The sequence below is a fragment of the Myotis myotis genome, unplaced genomic scaffold, assembly GCF_014108235.1.
Source record: "Myotis myotis isolate mMyoMyo1 unplaced genomic scaffold, mMyoMyo1.p scaffold_m19_p_26, whole genome shotgun sequence".
NCBI lineage: Eukaryota > Metazoa > Chordata > Mammalia > Chiroptera > Vespertilionidae > Myotis > Myotis myotis.
In genome coordinates this window covers 2,159,016-2,184,212 of record NW_023416331.1, presented here as the reverse complement: position 1 = coordinate 2,184,212, position 25,197 = coordinate 2,159,016, and the positions used below count along the sequence as shown (strand labels likewise).

Below are 25,197 nucleotides of genomic sequence, written 5' to 3'. Positions count from 1 at the left end.
GACAGAGAGGGCGGGAAGGAGGGCCGAGCGGAAGCGTCGCCCTGGACCCGGTTTGCAGCCCCGGCAGAGCGCGGAGGCGGGGGGGGGGGGGGGGGGCGAGGATAAAAGAGGGCGTGAGGGGACTGGATGGGTGGGCAGCAGCGACGTTTGATTCGTGGCCTGTCTCCTTTTATTTTATTTTTTTAAAATATATTTTATTGATTCTTTACAGAGAGGAAGGGAAAGGGATAGACAGTTAGAAACATCGATGAGAGAGAAACATCGACCAGCTGCCTCCCGCACATCTCCCACTGGGGATGTGCCCGCAACCCAGGTACATGCCCCTGACCGGAATCGAACCCGGGACCTCTCAGTCCGCAGGCTGACGCTCTATCCACTGAGCCAAACCGGCTATGGCCTCCTTTTATTTTTTAATATATTTTTGTTGATTTCAGAGAGGAAGGCAGAGGGAGGGAGAGAAACAATGAGAGAGAATCGACCTGCGGCCTCCCGCACACCCCTTACTGGGGCTCTAGCTCGCAACCCAGGAATGTGCCCTTGCCCGGAATCGCACCCAGGACCCTCCGGGCGGAAGGCGGCGCTCTGTCCACTGAGCCAACCAGCCAGGGCCCGTGGCCTGTTTGAAGCCGCTGCAGTCGGCCCAGCAGGGCCTGCCCAGGGCGCTCCCGATCATGAGGGGTCTCCTCGTGTGGGGGCTTGGGAGCTGCAGCGACGTGAAGGCCCCCCGAGCCAGCGGAGGGTCCCAGCACTCGGTGGCAGCGGAGGAGGCTGAGCAGCCGGGAAGGACATGGGGGCTCCGAGGCCAGGGGCTGGAGGGAAGTTTGGGGGCGCATCCCGCAGCGGTTACAGTCCATCACCAAGGGACTTAGGGGGGCCTGGGGGGGAGGCCTGCAGAGCCAGGCGAGCCACAGGCGACAGATGAGTCTGGAGAAGGGCGGCCGTGCAGCGGAGGGGGTTCCCAGCCTGAGGGTGGTGGGCTGTGCCCGGGTCTTGCATGCTAACTGGGCAGTTAGACGTGGGCAGAGCAAGGATGCTGGGCCAGGCACAGGTCACCGGGCGGAAAGCCCAGGTGCCTAGCGATGGACAGTCAGTTGTGGGGGGACCTCGCCCAGGGTGACTTCCTCCCCTAGCATACGCTGGTCCTGCGGTGTGGACCCCTGACCTTTCCTCCCCAGAGATGACATCGAGGCCTCAGTTGTATTTCAGCTTGAGGCCCAGAAAAGCAGCAAAACCAGACAAGTGACACCACAGCTGACGTCAGGACCAGCTGCACTGGGTACTGACCTGCCCTGGTGCTGACCAATCAGTGGAGACCTAGACCCTAAAAGGACACCCCTGGAAAGTGCTGAATATTCTATTGAGCTCTTCCCCGGGACCTCCCCCAACACCTCCCCCCTCACAGCCCTTAGGGCAGAGGGCCCAGGGTGCTCTCCCTCCAGGACAAGCCCTGCCTGTCCCTTCCCTCTCCGCACCTCCCCCCCTCCATTACTACTACCTCCCTCCCACTCCAAGGGCCTTCCTTTGCCTCCGCCCATTTCTTCTAGGACTCACTCCTTCCACCTGGGATTTACCACATAAATGCTCTCTTACAGCTGGAGTCGTGGCTCTGAATTCTTTCCCAGCCGGAACCCCAGCACCAACGGTGCTGAGCCCAGGTCCAGTCCCACCGCCGGTGTGACTCCTGTGCCCTTCCTGCCCCTGCAACACGAAGGGCTTAGTTGACCCCATTCTCCTCGGTGAGTCTCAGAAGAGCATTTTTTTCCGAATTTAAATCATTTTTATTTAAGCACGGATTTTACAAAAGGTGATATAAAGGTGAACGACATTCACAGCTTAATGTGTTCCTGTAAATCACCCTCAGAGTACATTGCGCCTCGGATGCGTATAAGGTTTTACAGGCATCTGGAAAGAAATCACAAAGCAGCAGCTGCTTCTTCAATACACCTGGCCAGTGTCAGTTGACCACAGGCCGGAGGAATGGCCCGCGGCAGGCGCGGAACCTGCCGGCGGTGGCCACGGCGGTCCGTCTGCTTGGAGACCCACTTGGGACATAAAGCTAAAGGCCTGGCTAAAACTTTTGAAGGAGAACATTTTGGAGATGGCATCTCTCTCTTAATGTTTTTTTTCAAATTGAGCAGAGTGTAAATTTAATCTAAAGAAAAATGCTAGGGTGGTTTGAGGTTTATAAATTTGTTGAGTTTTTGAAGAGTTGTGAAACCTAAGGTAACTAGGAAAATCTACAATTCTTTGCATATTTAATGAATAGCCATGCTATGTGTAGTTACCCATAGCTGTATAAGCCGACAGAACTGCAATTAAACACATAAATAATCATTTGCTCTACTCTGCATGGCAAAATTTCTCTCCCTGGATAATGCATTTTATTTATTTATTTTTAAATTAAATCTTTATTGTTCAGATTATTACAGTTGTTCCTCATTTTTCCCCCCATAGCTCCCCTCCACCTGGTTCCCACTCCACCCTCTGCCCTTATCCCCCACCCCCACTGTCCTCATCCATAGGTGTACAATTTTTTTCCAGTTCTTCCTGCAACCCCCACACCCCTTTCTCCCCAAGAATTGTCAGTCCACTCCCTTTCTATGCCCCTGATTCTATTATATTCACCAGTTTATTCTGCTCATCAGATTTTTTATTCACTTGATTTTTATATTCACTTGTTGATAGATATGTATTTGTTGTTCATAATTTTTATCTTTACCTTTTTCTTCTTCTTCCTCTTCTTAAATGATACCTTTCAGCATTTCATATAATACTGGTTTGGTGGTGATGAACTCCTTTAGCTTTTTCTTATCTGTGAAGCTCTTTCTCTGACCTTCAATTCTGAATGATAGCTTTGCTGGATAAAGTAATCTTGGTTGTAGGTTCTTGCTATTCATCACTTTGAATATTTCTTGCCACTCTCTTCTGGCTTGCATAGTTTCTGTTGAGAAATCAGCTGACAATCTTATGGGTACTCCCTTGTAGGTAACTGACTGTTTCTCTCTTGCTGCTTTTAAGATTCTCTCTTTGTCTTTTGCTCTTGGCATTTTAATGATGATGTGTCTTGGTGTGGTCCTCTTTGAATTCCTTTTGTTTGGGGTTCTCTGTGCTTCCTTTCACCAGGTAGGGGAAGTTTTCTGTCATTATTTCTTCAAATAGGTTTTCAATAACTTGCTCTCTTCTTCTGGCACCCCCATAATTCGGATGTTGGTACGCTTGAAGTTGTCCCAGAGGCTCCTTACACTATCTTCATATTTTTGAATTCTTTTTTCTGTTTTTCTGGTTGGGTGATTTTTGCTTCTTCATATTTCAAATCTTTGACTTGATTCTTGCGCTCCTCTAGTCTGCTGTTGGAACTCTGTATAATATTCTTTATTTCAGTCAGTGTATGCTTAATTTCTAGTTGGTCCTTTTTCATATTCTCGAGGTCTCACTAGGTTTCTTGAAGGTCTTACTAAACTTATCGGCGGCCTCACTAGACTTATTAAGGGTCTTACTAAATTTATCGGCGGTTTCTAGAAAATTCTTGAAAAACCTTAAAAGTGTGGTTTTGAACTCTATATCCAGTAATTTTCTTTCCTCCATTTCTGTCATTTGTGACCTGTTTCTTTGTCTCTGCATTCTGGCTGCTTCCCTGTGTTGATAGAGTGGCTTTGTGTGCTAGGTATCCTATAGGGCCTAATGGCTCAGCCTCCCCAATTACCTGAGGTGGACACTCTTGGTGCACCCCCTTGTGGGCTTTCTGCACAGTCTTGTTGTAGTTATGCCTTGATTGTTGTAGTTGTCACTGGGAGGAATTGACCTCCAGACCAACTGTCTGTGAGAATCAGCTGTGTCTACGGTGGGAGAACTTCTGTGCTGGAGACACCCTTCTGGGGCAAGACATGCTTCAGTGGGGCTTTGGTGCTCACTGAGTCTGCCCCCTGAGTGTGTCCCTTATGGATCTGAGGAGTTGTAATCTGGATGGTCCCACTCTGACCACTGGGTACGCTGGCTCTTGGATCTAAGGAGGTGCTAATTTAGCCTCTGCCTGAGGCTACCCAGCAGGAGCTATGGAGAGATCTGCAGATTCCTCTTCTTTGTTTGGGATTTGGAGGTGCCCAGATGAGGCCCAGTTGTGAAGCAATGCAAGCTGATGTGGGGCCTTGGGCCTCCTTTTGGAAGTTCTGGGTCTCTCTGACCCAGCTGCAGTTTGTTAGGTAATTTTCAGATTACAAAGGGCCAGGCCTTTCATATGCAAAAGCCTCTGCTCACAGCTTGGGTGGGCAGGGTCTCAGGGGATCAACAGGGCAGAGCAAACAGCTATGGCTGATCCTCAGCCCTGCCTTAAGAGGCCCCAGGTCTCAGTGTCCCGGTAACCACTGCAAGCACCTCTGAGAGAAAGCCGCCCTCGAGTTCTGCCCAATGCCAGACAGTCCAGTTTCTTTCTGTATGAGTCTGGGTCCCCAGAGACTCGCCTGGAACTGGAGTTCAGAGCAGTTGGGAGCTTGTGACTCCCTCCCCATTGAAAAAGACAGCCACGTCCTCAGTTACCAGCCCTTTCCACGTGCGCCTCCGTACCTCTGCACTTTACTTCCGCACCTCCTCTGAGTCTCAGTGTGCTCCTCTCTTTCCTTCTAGTTGTAGAATTTCCACTCAGCCAGCCTTCCTGTGGTTCTGGATGGTGTCCGTTTTGTCTTTTAGTTGTATTTTTGAAGTGGTTGTGCGAGGCAGCAATTTCCAGTGTTTACCTATGCCGCCATCTTGGTTTCTCTCTCTCTCTCTTACTTTTGACCATCCTGCTGCTTTAAAGTCGAGTAGACCTTGGTTCCTCTCCTCTGTTATCAACAAGTGAGCATCTGCTGACATGGCCATGAAGCTGGGATTCCAACAAGCTTCGCACCCCTGCGACCCCCCTGCCCCACCCCAGCTGCCACTGTTGCCGCCAGCCGAGAGCTGCCCAGCTCACTCCAGAAGAGCATTTTTAAGTGAAGAAGCCCACTCTGATTAAACATGGCTCTCTCTGCAGGTGGAGAATGGATGGGAGGGCAGGAGACCCCAGGGCTGCTCAGGCTGGGCCCCGGGACCGGGACCGGAGAGGAGGGTGGAGGTGCGAATGGTCTGAGGGAAGGGGTGTGGAGCACATCTCACATGGCTGATGGGGAAAAGGAACCAAAATCCTGTGTTCAGGATTGTAATGAAGTTATCTATACTAATAATCTATACTAGTAATAGGGTAATATGCAAATTGGCAGGGATGCCATCACAGTAACGACTGATCAGCAGGCTGCGTGCACAGCAGGAGTGGGTGGGCGGGGACTTGCAGTGTCCCGGCCAGGGGTCCGCAGGCGTGCGGAGGTCCTCAGGCCTCTGCCACGGCCTGGCCCGGGGGCAGGGTTGCAGCGGGGGCCTCCATGTGCCTGTTCTGGGGGTCCGCAGACCTTCCCCAGCTCCGGCCTACCTCTTTGGGGCAATCCATTGAGGAGCCCCAGATGGGTGGACGGGGCCTACTTCTTTGGGGCAATGGATCATGGGGCTCCCACACTGTGACAGGGCACAGGCCAGGCTGGGGGACACACACCCCCCACCCCGAGGTCATGAATTTCATGCATCGGGCCACTAGTACATACATAAAAAGTCAAGCAATTAGATGAGTTAATGAGAAAAGTTAGAAGCACCACCCCCTTCACTACTTATGACCCTTTTAGCTGATTTCCTTTCTGGTGTTTGTCTCCATATCTGTAAACACTAAGATTATATTATTACTGTGTGCTCTTTCAATTTTAGGCACTAGGTAGTAATTTGCTTTTGTGAAAGATACCCTTTTTTAACCACTAATCTCACTTGATCCACAAACATATTCTCTCCATCCTTACTTTATAACTATTTCAAAAATGCATATGCACACACCACATATACATGTCCCTAAAGACCACATCCAGCAAGGGTTCAGGGGGGCACTGGCTCAAGGAGCACTTCCTTCTACCTGTCTGCTTTAACTTCTTTACAAATGAATGTGTACATTAATTACTTATGTAATAAAAACAAAACAAGGCAAAACGAATCCACACAACAAAACAAAAGGATAATCATCATTACCCACAGTTTATAGATGTGCAAACTGAAGCTAGAGACATAGGGAGTTTGTTTAAGGCCTTACAGCAGCAAGCACACCTTGAGCCTAAAGGAAGAGAAGGGACAGGCAGTGCGGCAGAACAAAGGGGAGTGAGACAGAAAGCCAGGCACCGGGGCGCGGGGAGTGAGGAGCCTTCACCAGGAGGGCTGTCACCTCTGGCGGACAGGGACAAGGAAGGCAGAAGGGAAAACGGCAGAAGGTGGAAACACTAGAGCTGCTGGCTTGAAGGAGCTGTGAGGTGCTGTGGAGGAAGGGACTCGGTCAGAGAGGCTTTGTCCTGAAGGGAAAGGCCATGGCCCCATGACCGGAGCAAGCACCCCAGAGAGCTCAGATGCCAGGCACCTGCGAAGAGTCACTGGATCCCAAAAACTGATGGCAAGAGTGAGACCATCACCCCAAAAGGCAGGGAGCATTGACAAGAAGTCGCTTGAGGTCCAGGGAGCTTCACGCATCTGGTCTGAGGCCTCTGTCACAAAACCAGCAAAGAATCTATATCTGATAGGTTTTCCTCCAGGCCCAAATGAAAGGTATGGAGGCACTGGGAGCAGGTGATGCCCGCAGGATGACTCACAACAGCCGGCCAAGCAAACAAGCTGCAGGCTCCACCCTGACAGAGTAGGAATGTCTGGGGAGCAGCTGCGAGAGGTCAAGGCCAAGGCCACCAAGACAGCTGGCTCCTCCCTAATCACGACTCTGCTGCACCAGTGCTCAGGGCACCTGTCCCCTCCCAGGACCACGGGGTGGTGACTCTCAGGGCTGGAGCAGCAGCCCTGTAACCTGGGATAATATGACTGGGGCTTGGACACTGGAGATAAACTGGAGACTTGCTGTATTTGAAAAGTGATAATTTTCATTTAGAATTGAGGGTCAGATAAAGAGCTTCACAGACAAGATAAAGCTAAAGGAGTTCATCACCATCACACCAGTATTACATGAAACCCTGAAGGATATTCTTTAAGAACAAGGAGGAGAAGGAGAAGAATTAGAAGAAGATGATAAAAGATATGAACAATACAATGGCAATAAATATATATCTATCAACAATTGAGTCTAAAAATAAAAATAAATAAGGAATGTAATGAACAAAATAAACTGATGAATAAAATAGAAGCAGAAGCATGGAAAGACTGAGGACTCTCAGAGGGAAGGGAGCATGGGGGGTGGGAAGAGATTAACCAAAGATCTTACAGGCATATATGCATCACCTACGGACACAGACAATAGGCCTGGGGCGGGGCGGGACTTGGGGCGAGGGGTCAATGGGGGGAAAATGGGGACATCTGTAATAGTCTCAACCATAAAGATTTAAAACAAATAAAAATAGAAAATAAATAAAAAGAAAAGTGAGTTTTGTGCAGATATACACACATTCCCCAACCCTCCCAATTCATCCTCTCCCCACCCCCCACCTAAACACTGGGAGGAGAGAAGGAGCAGCCCTGGACGTTCAGAAGCTGGCTCATGCTCGGCCTCTAACCCTGCCATCCCCCCGTTCGGCACAAACTGCCTCACAGAACACCAAGCCCATGGGAAGTGAGGCAAGGTAAGTCTAGTTTATAATATGTGTGAACACAGACAAAAACAGGTCACCCTGCCATCCACAAACTATCAAACATCTTTTCTCTTGGTCAAAAGAAATGACTGCTACTTAAAAGGTGAAAGAACAATTACAGCTTTATTCTCATTCTCGTTTCCCCACCTATAGGTAGGATTAATTGTCATGTAATTTTCTCTGCTTTCTGCTCGATCTAGAGCAAATCCCTACTTTCTTAGACTCTGCCCCAAATCACCAAACCGAAGCCCAAATCTTACAGCAGGTGTTTCCCTCACACGCTCTTGCTGAGATGCCCCGAAGTTCCGTGTAGCCTGCACCCACTCTTGCTGCAAAGAATAATGAGCCCAACTTGTTCAGCTGCAAGTGTGCTTCTGGGGGTCTTTGGCTGGAGGACATGGATAACATCCAGTTTGTCTTCTTAAAAAATATGTTTTAACTGATTTCAGGGAGGAAGGGAGAGAGAGACAGCTTCAGGGGCTGCCTCAGCTGGGGTCGCCACGACCTCCTGGTTCACAGGTCCATGCTCAACCACTGAGCCACGCCGGCTGGGCCAGTGTTTGTCTTTTTTATTCTTACCCCTGGGGTCTACATTGAGAGTCTGGAATCAGGTTGTGTGGGAAAAGATGTTTCAAAGGCAGGAGGTGTTGTCAGAAGGGACAAAACCAGTCACACATTCACTCAGCAAATATTTATTGGGCAACCACAGGTGCCACAGACTGTTCCAGGTGCCAAGGACAATAGACAAATAAAGCAAGACCCATGATTATCAGGAAGCTCTCAGCGGGCAGCGCGAGTGGGCAGATACCTGGACAGGTCACTGTGACTCGTGGAGGTAAGTGCAATGAGTAAGGTGTGCCCTGGCACTGTGTCATCCACACTAGTGAGTAATGGAGGCAGCAGAGGTGAGTGCATCAGGAAAGGCTTTCTGGGAGGGGTACTTGAGGCCCCACAGGCTGGGGACAAGATCATGAGAATGGACAAGAGCAGGTCAGGGAGATGATAAATGAGGTGGTGAGTGAAGGATTTTACATGCAATTGATTGTATTAGAGTAAAAAATAGGAGGCAGGTTGGGGGGGTGTCAGGCTGGAGGCACTTGCAAATCATGATGTGAAGTTTGGGCTTTATCCTTCAGCGAAAGTGGGCATTGGAGGCCCGCTGAGAGCTCAGTGAGCCCTGCCATCATGTTATGTGGTAAATGTTTGTTTTTCAATCACAGTTCCCATGCAATACTGTTTCTGGCGCACAGCGCACAGCCTAGACATTTATACGCTGTATGATGTGACCCCCCGTAGGAATGGGCCCCACCGGCACAGGCTTAGGTATTGGTGTTATTAACTATGTTCCTGATGCCGTACTTTACATCCCCATGACTACTCTGTAACTGCCAATTATTGCTTCTAATTCCTTCACCTTTTCCACCAGTCCCCCCACCCTCTCCCATAGGCAGCTGCCAGTGTGTTTCCTGTACCTATCGGCCTGTTTCTGTCTGGTTTACTCTGTCCTTTAGGTCGCACATGGAAGTGAAACATATTTGTGCTTGTGTCTTTCTCTGACGGATTTCACTTAGCACAGTGCCCTCTGGTTCAGATGGTAAGATTTCATTCTTCTATATAGCTGAGGAATATTCCATTGTCTATCCCATCATCCATTTAAGGCCTCTGTTTTCTTGTGCTTTTCTGCCTGGATGATCTGTTCTTTGATTTCAATGGTATGGGAAAATCTCCTACTGTGACTGTATAGCTGTCAATCTCTTTCTTTACATCCATCAACATTTGCTTTATGTATTTAGGTTCTTATTGTAACTGAAACCCAGGCCTGCGGCCTGCCGCAATGACAGCCAAACTCCTGAGATGGCTGCTGACGAGGAAAGAGGTTTATTCCAGTGCCGCCCCCCTGAGAAGATAGGGGGCCGTTGTCCCAACACCTGTCTCCACTTCTGGGTGCAGGCAGAGGTTTTCATAAGGTGGAGGGAAAGCAAAACTAAGAGACCAAGGGGAGGGCTGCGAAATTCTCTACCTGCAGATGAGCACAGTGCGTTCTGATAGGGTCTCGAAACCTGTCAAGTGAGGGACTAGTGTGAGTCGTCCTGATGTTGTCATCCTGGTTTCATGTCACCGTGGTTTTACAGTTGAAGCCAGCAGATCTCCCACAGCTGGGATGACTGAAGGTCAGAGTCATGCCCTTTCCTTCCCTTTACCTTTAGACTGTGTGTATTCTGAGGTGGGTCTCTTGTACACAGCATACTAGTATGTATGGGTCTTGTTTTCTTATCCATTTACCCTCTGTCTTTTGATTGGAGTATTTAATCCATTTACATTTAAGGTAGTTATTGATAGATATGTATTTATTGCCATTTTATTCTTTTTTATATATATATTTATTGATTTCAGAGAGGAAGGGAAAGGAAGAGAGATATAGAAACATCAATGATGAGAGAGAATCATTGATCAGCTGCCTCCTACACCCCCCACTCTGGGGATGGAACCCGAAACCTGGGCATGTGCCCTTGCCGGAATCGAACGTGGGACCCTTAAGTCTGCAGGCCAACGCTGTATCCACTGAGCCAAACCGGCCAGGGCTACCATTTTATTCTTTATAACTATGCTCCTCTCTCTTTTTATTCTTCCTCTTCTTTTTTTTTGGTTCCCACACCGGGAGTCAAATATTCTTCCTCTTCTTAAAGAAGAGCCGTTAACATTTCTTGTAATACTGGCTTAGTGTTAATAAACTCCTTTAGTGGTTTTTTTACATTGACACTATTATAGTTGTCCCCATCTTCACCCCCTTTGCCCACCTCCACTCAGCCCCCACCCCCACTTGCCTCTGACCATTACCACACTGTGTCTGTGTCTATGGGTTATACATATATGTTCTTTGGCTCAGTCCTTCACCTTCTTTCATCCAGTCCCCCCAACTCACCTCCCTCCTGACAGTTGTGTTTCATGTATTCATGTCTCTGTTTTTATTGTGTTCATCAGTTTCTTTTCTTTTTTTTAAATTACGATTCTTTTTTTTAAAATATATTTTATTGATTTTTCACAGAGAGGAAGGGAGAGAGATAGAGAGTCAGAAACATGGATGAGAGAGAAACATCGATCAGCTGCCTCCTGCACATCTCCCACTGGGGATGTGCCCGCAACCCAGGTACATGCCCTTGGCCGGAATCGAACCTGGGACCTCTCAGTCCGCAGGCCGACGCTCTATCCACCGAGCCAAACTGGTTTCGGCAGTTTATTTTCTTTTGTAAATTTTTTAAAAATCAATTTTAGAGAGAGAGGAAGGGGGAGAGAGGAAGAGAAACATCGATGAGAGACACTGATCGGCTGCCTCCTGCATTGGGGATTGAGTCCATAACCCGGGCTTGTGTCCTGCCTGGGAATCCAACTGGTGGCCTTTTGGTTCATGTAGCCAACAGCTACACTGGCCAGGACATTCATCAGGTTATTTTGTTCATTAGATTCCAAATATGTGGAATCATGTGGTATTTATCTTTCTCTCACTGGCTTATTTCACTTAGCATAATAATCTGCAGGTCTATTCATGCTGTCACAAAAGGTGAGAGTTCTTTAAATTTTGGGTGTTTTCTGTTTTTTAAAAACATATTTTTATTGATTTTTAGAGTGAGAGAAAGGGAGAGGGAGAGAGAGAGAGAGAAACATCAATGATGAGAGAGAATAATTGATCAGCTGCTTCCTACACACCCCCCACTGGGGACCAAGCCCACAACTCAGGCATGTGCCCCGACTGGGAATTGAACCGTGACCATAGGTCAATGCTCAACTTCTGAGCCACACCAGCCAGGATATATATGTATATATATTTTTTTAATCCTCACTTGAGGATATTTTTCCCATTGATTTTTAGAGAGAGTGGAGACACATGGATTTAGAGTGAGGGAGACACATGGATTGGTTGCCTCCAGCACACACCCCTGACCAGGGCCAGGGTTCGAACCTGCAACCTAGGTACATGCCCTTGATCATAATTGAACCCATGACATTTCAGTCCACTGACCAACACTCTAACCACTGAGCCAAATGAGCTAGGGCCATTTCTTTTCTTAAAAATATGTTTTTATGGATTTCAGAGAGAGGAAGGAAAAAGGAGAGAGAGAGAAACATTAATGAGAGAGGGTGGGAAGAGATTAACTAAAGAACTTATGTACATACTAGAGTCCTGATGCATGAAATTCGTGCAAGGGACTTGGCCCTTGCAGCTGTGGCGGCCTGCCTCAGCCCTCGCAGCCCTGGCTTTGTTCAGAAGGTCGTCCGGAAGGTCATTCAGCTGTCCACTCTAATTAGCATATTACACTTTTATTATTATAGATGTGCATAACCCATGGACACAGACAATAGTGCGGTGAAGGCCTGGAGAGGGGGTGGGAGTGGGGAAGAGGGGTTCAATGGGGGGTGGGGGGGAGGAAGGAGACAGCTGTAAAGTTTCAACAATAAAGATAAAGTTTTTAGAGAAGAAAAGAAACATCAATGAGAAATATGGATCAGCTGCCTCCTGCACACCTCCTACTGGGGATCAAGCCTGCAACCTGGGCATGCGCCCTGACCTCCTGGGCATGGGGCTGCACTCAGCACTGAGCCCCACCGGCGGGGCTGAATTCTTTATTTCTGACCGGTTCTTCTTTGTAGTTTCGATGTACTCATCATTCCTTTGTTGAAGTTCTCACTAAGTTCATTGAGCATCCTTATAGCGTGTGCTTCAAAGTCTGCGTCTGTCAGATTGCTTGTCTCCACTTCATGTAGTTTTTCTGGAGAGTCTCCTGTTCTTCCAACTGGGACACGCTCTATGTCTCCCTGTGGCTGCTCTCTGTTTGTTTCTGTGTATTGGATAGAGCTGCTCGGCCTCCCAGTTTTGGTGGGTGGCCTTATGTCGCAGGTGTCCTATGGCACAGGCTTGCCATGACCCAAGCCAGGTGTGCTAGGAGTGTCCCTGTGCACATGTGTCCTCCTGTGGGAGTTGAGCCTATTGCTGCGGGGGTGACCGTGGGCGGGGTGCCCCTCAGGCTGACTGGCTGTGAGGACCACAGGTGTGGGCTGCGGTGGGCAGCTGAGCCCACAGAGTAGGATTAGGTCCCAAGTCCTGGTACCTGCCACGACCCCCTGTGGACATGCCACTGTGGAGATCTTCGTGTGGTTGTCTACTGAGGCCTGAAGCTGCCACCAGGGGTGTTGGTTCTGGTGTCTCTTGGTTAGGTTTCTGATGCAGGTCGAGACATTGCCTGGGACCCGCTCAGCTCTACCGGGAGCGCTACGGGGCCGTCCCGGGTGGCAGCTGCCTGGGCTGGGCTGGACGCAGGAGGGGAGGACTCACTGTGAAGTGACACTCCCATGCCGAGCCTGGGCAGCTGTGGGTTTGCTGAGGCCAGTCTCTGGGGTCACCAGGGTGGGGCCAGAGGTGTTCAGGTTGATGCAGATTCAGATCCACAGCCAGTGCTGAGTCTGGGCCCCTCGCGAACCTCTTGGCGCACACCTCTCAGCGCACACCACACCTCTCAGCGCATTCCACATCTCTCGGTGCACACCACACCTCTCAGCGCACTCCACATCTCTCGGTGCACACCACACCTCTCAGCGCACTCCACATCTCTCGGTGCACACCACACCTCTCAGCACACTCCACATCTCTCGGCACACACCACACCTCTTGGCTCACACCTCACCTCTCAGCGCACACCACACCTCTTAGCTCACACCTCACCTCTCAGTGCACACCACACCTCTCAGCACACACCTCACCTCTCAGCTCACACCTCACCTCTCAGTGCACACCTCACCTCTCAGCTCACACCTCACCTCTCAGCTCACACCTCACCTCTCAGCTCACACCACACCTCTCAGCTCACACCTCACCTCTCAGCGCACACCTCACCTCTCAGCTCACACCTCACCTCTCAGCGCACACCACACCTCTCGGCTCACACCACACCTCTCGACTGACACCTCACCTCTCGGCTCACACCTCATCTCTCAGTGCACAACTCTCAGCACACACCACACCTCTCAGCTCACACCTCACCTCTCAGCGCACACCTCACCTCTCAGCGCACACTGAGGCCAGCTCGCCGGCGGCGGGGACTCACCATGGGGTGTTTCTCAGGGGCTGTCGTGATTGAGTGAGTAGAATGCACTAGACTAACGTAGATCCAGACTCGGTCCTGGGTGGAGGGCTCATCCTGGGACAGTGCCGCACCCTCAGCCCTCTCCCTGAAGCCACACACTGGGTTTCTCCCTGTCTCTGCCCTCCACCCCCACCCCCAGCCCAGGCGGTGTCTGTGTGAGTCTGTGAGCAGCACTTCAGGCGAATGCCTGGGAGGACAGACTCCCTCTCCTGTTCACCACCAGGTGTTTTGTGGGCTCCGCAGGGGTCCCCACAGGTTCTCCATGGCTGCAGGTGGGTGAGGGCCAACCGGTTAAAGTCTCCGCCCCTCCTGCCAGGCTCACGTGGCTCCTTCTTCATGTCTAGTTACAGGCTTCTGTTCAGCTGGCCTTCACATGGCTCTCCAGGCCGTCACCCCATCATTTACAGCCAGTGGGACTGGTCCTGGGAGGGAGGGGCGTCAGCCTGCTTCACCATCTTAACCAGAACTTCAATCACATGATGTTTTTAAAAATCACGGATTGTCTTCACTTATTTGAAAATGCATAAAATTATAAGATGGGGTCATGCATGTATAAAAGGAAGAATAGATGGAAATATTTGATAAAGCAATTATAGTAAAATGCAAATAATAGAATCTGGGTGGGATTTGGGTAGTTGCTGTAAAATTCTTTCAACTCTTCTGTCTAAAAATTTTCATAATAAAATTTTGGGGGAAAAAATTTAGTTTCACCTCAGTAGTGGAGGATGGACTGGACAGGATGAGTCCAGAGGCAGGGAGGGGAGGGAGGTAGTCGGCGGCATACTCTAGATGCGGTCAACAAAACAAAACAAATGACTGAATGGGGGAAACTATTTGCTAGTGATGCATCCAATAAGGGGTTAATATGCAAAACATATAAAGAACTCATACAACTTAGCACCAACAGCACCAACCATCTGATTAAAAATGAGCAAAGAACCCGAATAGACACTTCTCCAAAGAGAACACAGAGGAGGCCAGTAGACATATGAAAAAATGCTAAAAATCACTAATCACCGGGGAGATGCGAATTAAAAGCATATTGAGATATCCCCTCACCCCTGTCGGAGTCAATAATAAATCCACCACCAACAAGTGCGGGTGAGGCTGAGGAGGGAGGGGTGCCCCTCGTGCACTGCTGGTGAGATCATGAATTGGGGCAGCCACTATGAAGAACAATGTGGAGGTTCCTCAGAAATTAAAACAGAACCACCATATGGTCCAGAAATCCCACTTCGGGGCTTTCACTCAAAGAAATCCAAAATACTAATTTGAAAAGACGTACGCACCCCTGTGTTCATTGCAGTATTATTTACAAGAGCCGCGATATGGAAGCAGCCTAAGCGTCCATGGATACACAAATGGATGAAGAGAATGTGGCACACACGTACAATGGAATATTACTCAGCCATAAAAAGAATCAAATATTACTATTTGTGACAACATGGATGGACCTGGAGTGTATTATGCTCAGTGAAATAATTAAGTCAGAGAAAGAAAATACCATATGATTTCACTATTATGTACAATCTAAAAACCAAATAAATGAACAGAAAAACAGGAACAAATTCACAGATACAGAGGATATTTTGATGGTTACCAGATGGGAGGGGGGTTAGAGGATGAGTGAAAAAGGGGAAGAGATTAAGACGTACAAACTGCAGTTATAAAAACAGTCATGGGATGTACGTGCAGCAGAGGGAATAAAGGAATAATATTATAATAACTATGGAAGGTGTCAGTGGATCCCAGACTTAACAGGTTGATCACTTAGTAAATCTAATCCACGGGTCCTCAAACTTTTTAAACAGGGGACCAGTTCACTGTCCCTCAGACCGTTGGAGGGCTGGACTATAGTTTAAAAAAAAACAACTATGGCCAGAACCAGTTTGGCTCAGTGGATAGAGTGTCGGCCTGCAGACTGAAAGGTACCAGGTTCAATTCTGGTCAAGGGCATGTACCTGGGTTGCGGACACATCCCCAGTAGAGGAGGCAGCTGATCGATGTTTCCCTCTCATCGATATTTCTGACTCTCTACCTCTCTCCCTTCCTCTCTGTAAAAAATCAATAAAATATATTTTTTAAAAAACACACAAAAAAACTATGAACAAATTCCTATGCACACTGCACATATCTTATTTTGAAGTAAAAAAACGAAATGGGAACAAATACAATATTTGTATTTGCATGTGGCCCGTGGGCCATAGTTTGAAGACCCCTGGGTTAGAGCATTGTTCTGGTATGCCAAGGTTGTAGGTTTAATACCTGGTCAGGGCACATAGGTGGAACAGCAAATTAATGTTCCTCTCTCTCCCTCTCCCTTCATCTCTCTAAAATCAATCAATAATTAAAAAAAAAAAGCCCAGCTGGTGTGGCTCAGTGGTTGAGCATTGACCTATAAACCAGGCGTTTAGGGTTCAATTCCCCATCAGGGCACATGCCCAGTAGGGTGCATGCAGGAGGCAGCCGATTAATGATTCTCTCTTGTCATTGATGTTTCTATCTCTCCCTCTCTTTGAAATCAACAAATTATACACACACACACACACACACACACACACACACACACACACACATATTTATAAGCATTGCCCTGATACACGAAGGCGTATCAAGACTATCTGTATATATAAAAGGCTAAGTGTCCGTCCTTCTAACCAGTAGCTATGATGCTCTATGACCATCAGGGGGCAGATGCTCCACGCAGGAGCTGCCATGACGCGCACTGCCCATTTAAAAATAAATGGCACCACGGACCTGGTGCTGACAAGCCAACACTCGGCTTCCCCCAAGTGCAACACAGGCCCTGCCACCACCCCAGAGTGACACCCCACCAAATCGCAGCCTTGGGGTCCAACCCCAGCAGGTCCAGGGGTACCCAAAGGTGTGGACGGACTCGGCGAAGAAGGAATGACACAGAGACAGCATTCAGTTGATCAGCAGCCTAGCCAGGATCTCTAGCCAGGAACTCCAGCCAAGTTCTGGTGTTTATTGTCTTGTTACATCTGTATTTATACCAGTTGATTTTAATCCTGTCAATTTCTATTGCAAAGGTTAGGGCGTTTCTTATCTCCATTCCAGGGAGTAAAGATTATGTAGCTTAAGCGTGATTTTTTGTAGTTAAAGTGATTAACTACCCGCCTGGCACTTAGTTAAGGGGTTTTATCCCCTCCCTAACTTCAGAGGAAAATCCCTACCTGGGGAAACAACCTTTCTCGGAGAGGTGACCTTGGTTAAAACACATAGCACTAAGGGGAGCAAACATATTAAGAACAGTATGCCATATATGCCAGGTCCCTTGAAACATATGCTGTGCAGATGTTTCTTTCCTGCAGCGACTGTGTCAAGCAGCAAGGATGGACCAGCTTCCGGCAAATTCCCCCCTTTTTATTTTTTAAATGATAGCGCATGTAAATCAGTGGCCACCTCTCAGATTGGGCTGTTTAAGACTCGGAAGAAGACTGACAAGCAATGACAGGGAGCATAGCTATAAACACAGTGGATGGAGCGCACAAGGAGCCCCGTTCCTGTAGAAGGTTGCCGGCCTCTTCAGTCAAGGGATTTCAGCTGTCCTCAAGTTGTTGGTTTGATTGTCTTTGTTGGTCTGGCTAGCGGGTGGCGTCACTGGCGACGGGCTTGGCCGTGGTTGATGGTGGTGTCGGTGTCCGAGGAGGAGTAAGCTGTGCCATCTGGGTCAGCCGATATGGAAGATGGAGGGTAGTAGAGAGAAAAAGAAGAGAAAGCAAAAGAACTACAAGGCATGGAAGTGTTTAGAAAAAAGAGGGAGAAGAAAGGGAAGAAGGCAGCATCCTGACACAGCCCTTTCCTTCAGCTGCCCCTTTCCCTGTGGTCCAAGGTAGAAACGGGAAACAAGTCCTGTTGCAGTGAGAGGGCAGCTGCTGTCCACCAGTCGGTCTTTACCTGGGTCCCGATCTGAGCTGGGCGTGGGAAGCAAAGCAGCCATGGGGGCAGGAGACCTCCCTCAGAAGGGGTGAGATGGCACAAAATGCGCCCACAGCCCAGCCCAGCCCAGAAACGGTCACTATGGTCACCAGGTAATGACATCACATAACAACGCCTGGCTTCCTCTCCCTAGCGACTAGCCTCCTTGCAGTTTCTTCAGCCCAGGAACACGACTTCCTTTATAGCCAGGTGCAAACATTTTACACTTTAACCAAATGTGTGTGAAGTGTTTTCCTGTGCCTCATCTCATTTGATCCTCACAGAAGTCCTGGAGTAGGTAGATAGGAGACTCGTCGGAATCCTATTTTCATTAGCCAGAAAACAGATTTAGAAAGTTTAGAAACTTGACCCGACTGAGAAGAAGTAAGAAATGGTGGACCTTGAAAGTGACTTCAGTTTTTCGCACTGTGCAGAATATAGTCAAACACTGCTGCAGTTAAATATTTTACCCTTTGTTCTCCCTGCATGATCTACAATAATAATCTGTTTTGTGTTGATATTTACTGCTGTGTATCTGAAAGAGAAGTTGGAGTGCTTCACTGGGCTGGAAAAGTTTTACATCAGAAAGCAGGTCTAATGGAGTGAGTTTAATACACACACACACACACACACACATATATATATATAAAGCTTGCACATGCACAATATATACAAAGCTTTTGCTGGTACCAGTTGCACACGTGTTTCAATCTGTCATTGTCAATCATGAATTTGGTTGACACTATTATAGAGAAAGGGTGAATAGCAATATTAAAATATTTCTTCTAATTAATTTCCTTTCAATGTGCATGAATCCATGCACCAGGACACTAATATATATATATATATATATATATATATATATATATATATATACACACACACACACACACACACACACACACACACAGGAGGCCCAATGCAAGAGTAGGCCTTCCTTCCCCTGGCTACTGGCACTGGCTTCCCTCTGGCACCCGGGACCCAGGCTTCCCTCACAGCCCTGGCTTCATGTGGCCTAATTAGCATATTATGCCATATACATATATATAATATTATCTTGTCTCTCTTTTCCAATGTCATTATCTTTCTATTCTTTATACCCATGCTTCCCAGTGGGTGATTGGTGGAGTTATAGGTTGAATTGTGTCTGCTTGAAAGATATGTTGAAGTCTTAACTCTTGATACTTATAAACATAACATTACTTGGAAATAAAGTCTTTTCCGATGTAATCAAGTTAAAATGGGTCTTACAGGGTCAGGGTGAACTGGATTCCTACCCCAGTGTGACTGGTGTCCTTGTAAGAAGAGGAAAACTTGGATGCAGAGACGGGGCAGAAGGACACATGCAGGTGGAGGCAGACCCTGGCTTGATGTGTGTACAAGCCAAGGACACCAAGCATTGCCTGCGACACCAGAAGCCAGAAGAGGCCAGGGCGGGCTCGTCCCCAGAGCTGTCGGGGGCACAGCCCCTTCCACACTTGGTCGCAGACATCTAGCTTCCAAAACCGTGGAAGAACGAGTTTGTGGCAATTTTTCATAGCAGTCCTAAGAAATGAGCACACGTAAGGGGTCAAGGTGGAAGACAATACCGTGGACAGGTTACCTATATATATAAAACCCTAATATGCAAATAGACCAAATGGCGGAACAACCAAACAACCGGTTGCTATGACGTGTGCTGACCACCAAGGGGGGGACGCACAAAACATGGTGAGCATTGACCACAGTGGGGTGGTGGAGCAGGTGAACAGGGGTGCCAAACCAAGGCGGGGCACGGATCACTGTCATCGAGGTGAGCCTCTGGTGGTTACTGAAAATTCTTTTTTTTTTTTTTTTTTTTTTTTTTTTTTTTACTGAAAATTCTTTGCTCCTGTGCACCACAGTCCTGCTGGGCGCTGGCACCTGCTTCTGTGCTGGCCCCGCTTATACCCGCTGCTGGCACCTGATGCCAGTCCTGATCCCTCAGTGCTATCAGCGGGTGTGAGCAGCGGCTGTCAGCCCCGATTGCCCCTGAGGGCTTCTCCACTTCCCCCTGCTCCTGAGGGGTGATCGGGGCAGCAGCTGCCACTCACACCCACTGATGGCACCGGCCCCAATCGCTCCATGTCGTCAGCGGGTGCAAGCGAGGCCAGCACCATCAGCACGTGGAAGCAGTGGTAGTGGGAGCAGGGCTGCTGGCAAACTGGGGGTGGGGGTGGGGAGGGTGCGGAGGGAGGGGTCAGGCAGGGGCATGGAGGATGGGCCAAGACCCACCCCTGTGACCACCACAGCCTCCCAAACCACAGTTCCTTTCAAGGTGCATGCATTCGTGCACTGGGCCCCTAGTTTGTTATAACCACACTATAGTGTATTGTAGGGAATTTATATTTTCAAGATGGCTTTGTATGTGCTTTGGTTGAAAAGGCCTGAGTTTGAGCATCAGTGTCCACTCTGGCACGTGGGATGTAATGACACCTAATTGAAGAGGTGTGAGGGGTAAACGGAATGTCTACGAAACGATGTAGTAAAGGTGGGTTAAGTGTGTATAACCCTGTGGAGGAGCAGAAAACCAGGGACTAGGCCCTTGGCCTCAGTGACTTGAGTTTCCAGCATGAATGTCCAGGACCCCCCCTCAGGTACATCAGCGTCTGAAAAGGGAAACAGTGCTCCCCCGGGCGGGAGCAGGAGTGGCACAGCTCAAAGTTAAGGACCAGGTGGGAAGCAGCCTGGGGAGCCTGCCACAGACTATCCCTTCAAGGAGGTGGGCACGGAGCCAACACAGTAAGAAGCTGCTCTGCCCTCAAGGAGTTCAGTCCGCGTGGGCCCATGATGGGGGGGAGTGGGGGGCGGGGGGCTGGGGATGCCACACGCCCTGCAGGGGGCGCGGACCGCCTGGAAGGGCCTGCAGGGGAGGCAAGCCGGTCTACCTGAACAGAGGAAAGAGGAGTCAGGGAAGGTTCCAATTCAGTAAATATTTATTAATCAACTACCCCATTCTTGGTCTGTGCTCAGGGCCAAGGCCTAGGAGGGAAAGTATGAAATCAACATAATTCAGCCTCGGAAGAGGAAGGTACCTAAATCGGCATGCGATTAAGGGAAACCGGAATAAATGTGCGAGGTCAGTGACTAGGGTTTTGGGTGCCGGAATCAGGGCTCCGCCGGCGAGGATCCCGGACGCCCGCGGAGCCCGGTCCGCGCTCCGGTCCTGGGTTGTCGGTCACCGGCCGACAGGTGCGGGCTGATGAAACCCGCCCGCCTCGCGGGCGACCGGCGAAACCGGACGGGGAGACCGGGCCGGGCTGACTGCGCTCCTGGAATCCACGCTCGGGTGTGGGCGCAGTCCCGCCCGCCGCCCGCGCCCTCCCGCCCGGCTCCCGCCGCAGGGGCGCTCGGGGGGCGACTCGCAGGCCTCCGGCGACCCCGCCTGCTCGCCCTGGGACCCGGCGTGAGCGCCGCGAGGGAGCCGCGCGGGCTGCAGGGCGCCCCGGCCGGGACCCCGCGAGTTTGGGGCTCCCCCGGAGCCCTGGCGCTTGCTCTCCTGCGCCCTCCCGTGGACTCTGTGTTCACAAGCATCTCGCCCTTTCCTGTTCGGGATCCACGGGCAGTCAGTCCTCTTCCGAGTGTAACTCCATCCCTCGTCGGCAAGACCTAAACGGCCAAGTGCAGGCGGCGGGGAGTCCGGGGGAGCGCGGGGGGGTTGGGGGGGTTGTCTGAGAGAGACCTGCACCCACGCCCGCTCCAGGGGAGCCCGAGTTCTCAGTCCGCGCCACTCCAGCCGCGCACTGTGGGAACCAGACTCACCGGACGACTTTCTAATTTTTTAAAGTGTCAGCTGTTTATTATGGAAATTGGCAAACGTCCATAAAGTGCGGAAAACGTGCGGACTCTTTGCACCCAAGATCCCCTCTGGCAGAGATCAGCCCGTGACCAATTTTGTTTCATCAGTTACCGCCCCTCCTCCCACATTCCCACTGTTGTTTTCAAGCAAAGCCCAGGCGCCATGTTTCATTGGCAAACACATCAATATCTAAAAAGCGCTTTTGTTTTTTGAGAAATTTTGTGAGTTTATTTGAGCCAAACTGACATCTGTCAGGGAGCAAGATCTCACGCGCTCCAGAGAAGAACTGATTTTGCATTTCCTTTTAGGCATTTGGACTTATGGAGGGAAAACTCCTTTTTAAAAGTACAGCTATAACATCTTTAAAATGCACGATTCTTTGCTATAAATGCACAATGTTCAAATTTCTGTTTCATAATTTTAAAAAATTAGACAATTGATTTGTCCACACCCAGCTGTCAGCGAGTCCCGCGCATCTTTCAGTCCAGCAGGCTCCCCTTCTCGCCCGCCGCCCCGGCGACTTATGGGATGAAGACAACGGGCTCTTTGTCCAGGGGTTTCCCAAACCCGGGCTCGCTCGGCAGATCGCCGCAGGGGTGTTCGCTGTTCTGAGGGGTGTCGGTTCCGGCGTCTGGCCAGTTCACACCAGGCGTTACTGCCTGTGTGTTGCCCTGGAGACCCGATGCCGGCTAGCGACGATGCTGGGGCGGATCAGTGGCTCTGCCCCGCACCACGACGTTCCCCATCACAGTCACGTGTTTCCAGCAGCTTTTGATGATCATCAGAAGGCCCGTTACCCATTAGTTATTCCAACATAATGTTCCTCCAACTTTTCTTCACTTGTCAGCCAGTTAGTGACAAAGAACAGCTCCTCAGCCACGCGGTTGTCCTGGATATGTCTGCACAAATGGTAGCATAAATACTGAGACTCTATTTACCGGTTCTCAGAAAGTTGAGTGGGCTCCTAGCATTCTCAAAAAATTACCAATGAGTTTATTTTTTAGAAACTAGAGTGAACTGATGAAATGCTTAATATTTGATGTGTTTCAACCAGCTGCAGTTATCATCTTTCTTGATGCTAAAATTATCCCGCCTTTGACACTTCAAGTTGTCTCCTGAGTCATGTTTGCTGTGACCCTGGCTGCTGCCTCATAACCTAGCGTGTCAAGGTGCCCGGAGCCCCCCGTGAATTTCCCTCCACTGCCCCCGCCCCCCAGCTCCGCGACAGGGCCCCACGGGCTGTGCATCCTGAGAAATGACCAGGTCCGAGTGGGCCGAGGCTGCATGCCTGTTCCAGAGCTGGGGCGGGGGGGGGGGGGGGGGAGTGGAGGTGGGGAGGAAGAGGGTGGCCCAGGTCAGGTGGTCAGCAGGCCTCTGAGCCCCCTGGATGCTCCTGGCGGGGGGGATTGCTCTTCCCAGCCCTGCCCGTGCGGCGCCCTGGGCAGCCGCGGCCCTTCTGTCCACCGCCTGGAAGCAAATCCGGAATCCCGAAGTCGAAGTCTCACGTGAGCTGCTGTGTGGCTACAGATGGGAAGCTCCCTACAGGGGCTGGGGTGTCATTGCAACACCCAAAGCTGGGACTTCCCCTTTCCCAAGGTCCCTATTCCCTCATTTTTTCTCTTTTTTTTAGCTTCCTAATGGTTTTTATATTGTATTTGAAGATAGCCTTAGGCAGGAATATCCTAATTTCTTTTCTTTTTTTTAAACTTTATACTTTTTAAAAATATATATATTTTATTGATTTTTTACAGAGAGGAAGGGAAAGAGATACAGAGTTAGAAACATCGATCAGCTGCCTCCTGCACATCTCCCACTGGGGATGTGCCCGCAACCCATGTACATGCCCTTGACCGGAATCGAACCAGGGACCCTTCAGTACGCAGGCCGACGCTCTATCCACTGAGCCAAACCGGTTTCGGCAGAATATCCTAATTTCAAGGCCAAACTAAATAGCATCTTAGCTACAGTCTGCATTCCCCTAAAGGAATTGCAAGCTGAGGGGGACAGACCGTTTTTGCATAACATACATACTTTCATTACGAACATTTGAATATTTCCTATATAGTAAAAATGTACCTGGCATGAGTATGCGTCACTGTATTAATATATGGTTTTAGAAATCTTGAACCCACGCTTCTCTTCTTCCTCCCCAGTCAGGTCCACCATTTAAGAGCTGGACAAAAGGGACAAGTGTCGCTGGTGTTGGTCTGAGCCCAGAATTTGATACACTCCTTATGCAACATGTGGGTACATGCCATCAGACGCAGCTCGCTGGGCGGGACCAGCTTCTGGCACATGAGACCCAGCTTACAGGTGGCTGGAGCCTGTGAGACCTTCCAGGGTGTGAAACTTGTGCAGAAGGCAAGAACCTTGGGGTAGTGAGTTGGGCCAGTGGAGCAGGGAACAAGGCCCGGGCGCCACCCAGTGGCTGAGCACTTGCTGCCACTCGCGCATGTTCTGCCGGTAGTGCAGCTACCAGCTGGATCAGTTCCTCCAGGGTCAGGCCTGCCGTGGGGGTAAGTGCTGTCTGGATTTGCTGAAGAATGTTGGTCACCTGGGCCCTATTGCATTGTGGGAACCGAGCCAGCAGTTTTTCCAGGATCTTCTCTAGTTTGTCCACTGGTTGGGGCCGGGGAGTTTCAGTAAAAGCCTTAACACCATCCAAGCCTGGGGGAGGCGGCAGGGGGCATGTGTGGACCATGGGAGCCAACAAGGGAACCCAAGCCAGGGCTATTTCTCCCATGGGAGCCAGGAAGGGGTGGGGGAAGGCAGGTCGGGCTGGGCAAGGGCAGGGTTCAGGATGGGGAAAGACAAGGAACAGGGATCTGCACTGGGCATAACCATGGGCATTGTGACCCGCCCAGTGGAGAAGGGCGTCCGAGGAACTTAAGAGGCACTGGGCTGAAACACCTGGCGCATGAAGCCTCCTCGGAGAGGGCGGGGGTGGAGTGGGAGTAGGGGCCCGGGGAAGGCAGCTCAGCTTGGCCCCGTCCTCCCTAGCTGGATGTGACTATTGAGCTGGTCCCAGAAGGGAGGAAGGGAAGGGACGATCCTTCACTGCCCAGCTGAGTGAGCCTCCCTAGGGCTATTCCCTCATTTTAAAAAGATTTGGGTTGCCTACCCAGCGTGGCTCAGTGGTTGAACATCCACCTATGAACCGAGGAGGTCACAGTTCGATTCCAGTCAGGACCGGGCCCAGGTTACAGACTCAACCCCCAGTGGGGGGTGTGATTCTCTCTCATCATTGATGTTTCTTTTTTTATTATTATTAACTAGTGCCCCGGTGCATGGACTCGTGCACATTGAAAGGAAATTCATCAGAAGGTGGAGGCGGGATGCAGGACTGGGCAAGATGGGCCAGACATGCCCTGGAGCCAACCTCCCATGGTCCCTCCCTGGCTGGTCAGCTGCACCTGGGGTGGCGCCATGGCTTGAAGTTCATCTGCAGAGTGAGCGAGGTCCCTCTAGCAGGTGGGGTCCCTCAGCCTGGCCTGTGGGGATGGGGCTGAAACCAGCTCTCTGGCATCCCCCAAGGAGTCTCGGAGTGCGAGAGCACGGCTCTTGGGTGACGCACCTCTGAATCAGGTCACCTGAGAACAGTAGCTGCCAAATCATCGCAGCTTGACCACTCCTG

The 25,197-nt window shown here is 50.0% G+C and overlaps 1 pseudogene; it reads right to left on the bottom strand.

Annotated features, from left to right (window-relative positions):
* Positions 1–23,716: 23,716 nt before the first annotated feature.
* On the bottom strand, positions 23,717–24,991 carry LOC118679488 (annotated as a pseudogene).
* Positions 24,992–25,197: the final 206 nt, after the last annotated feature.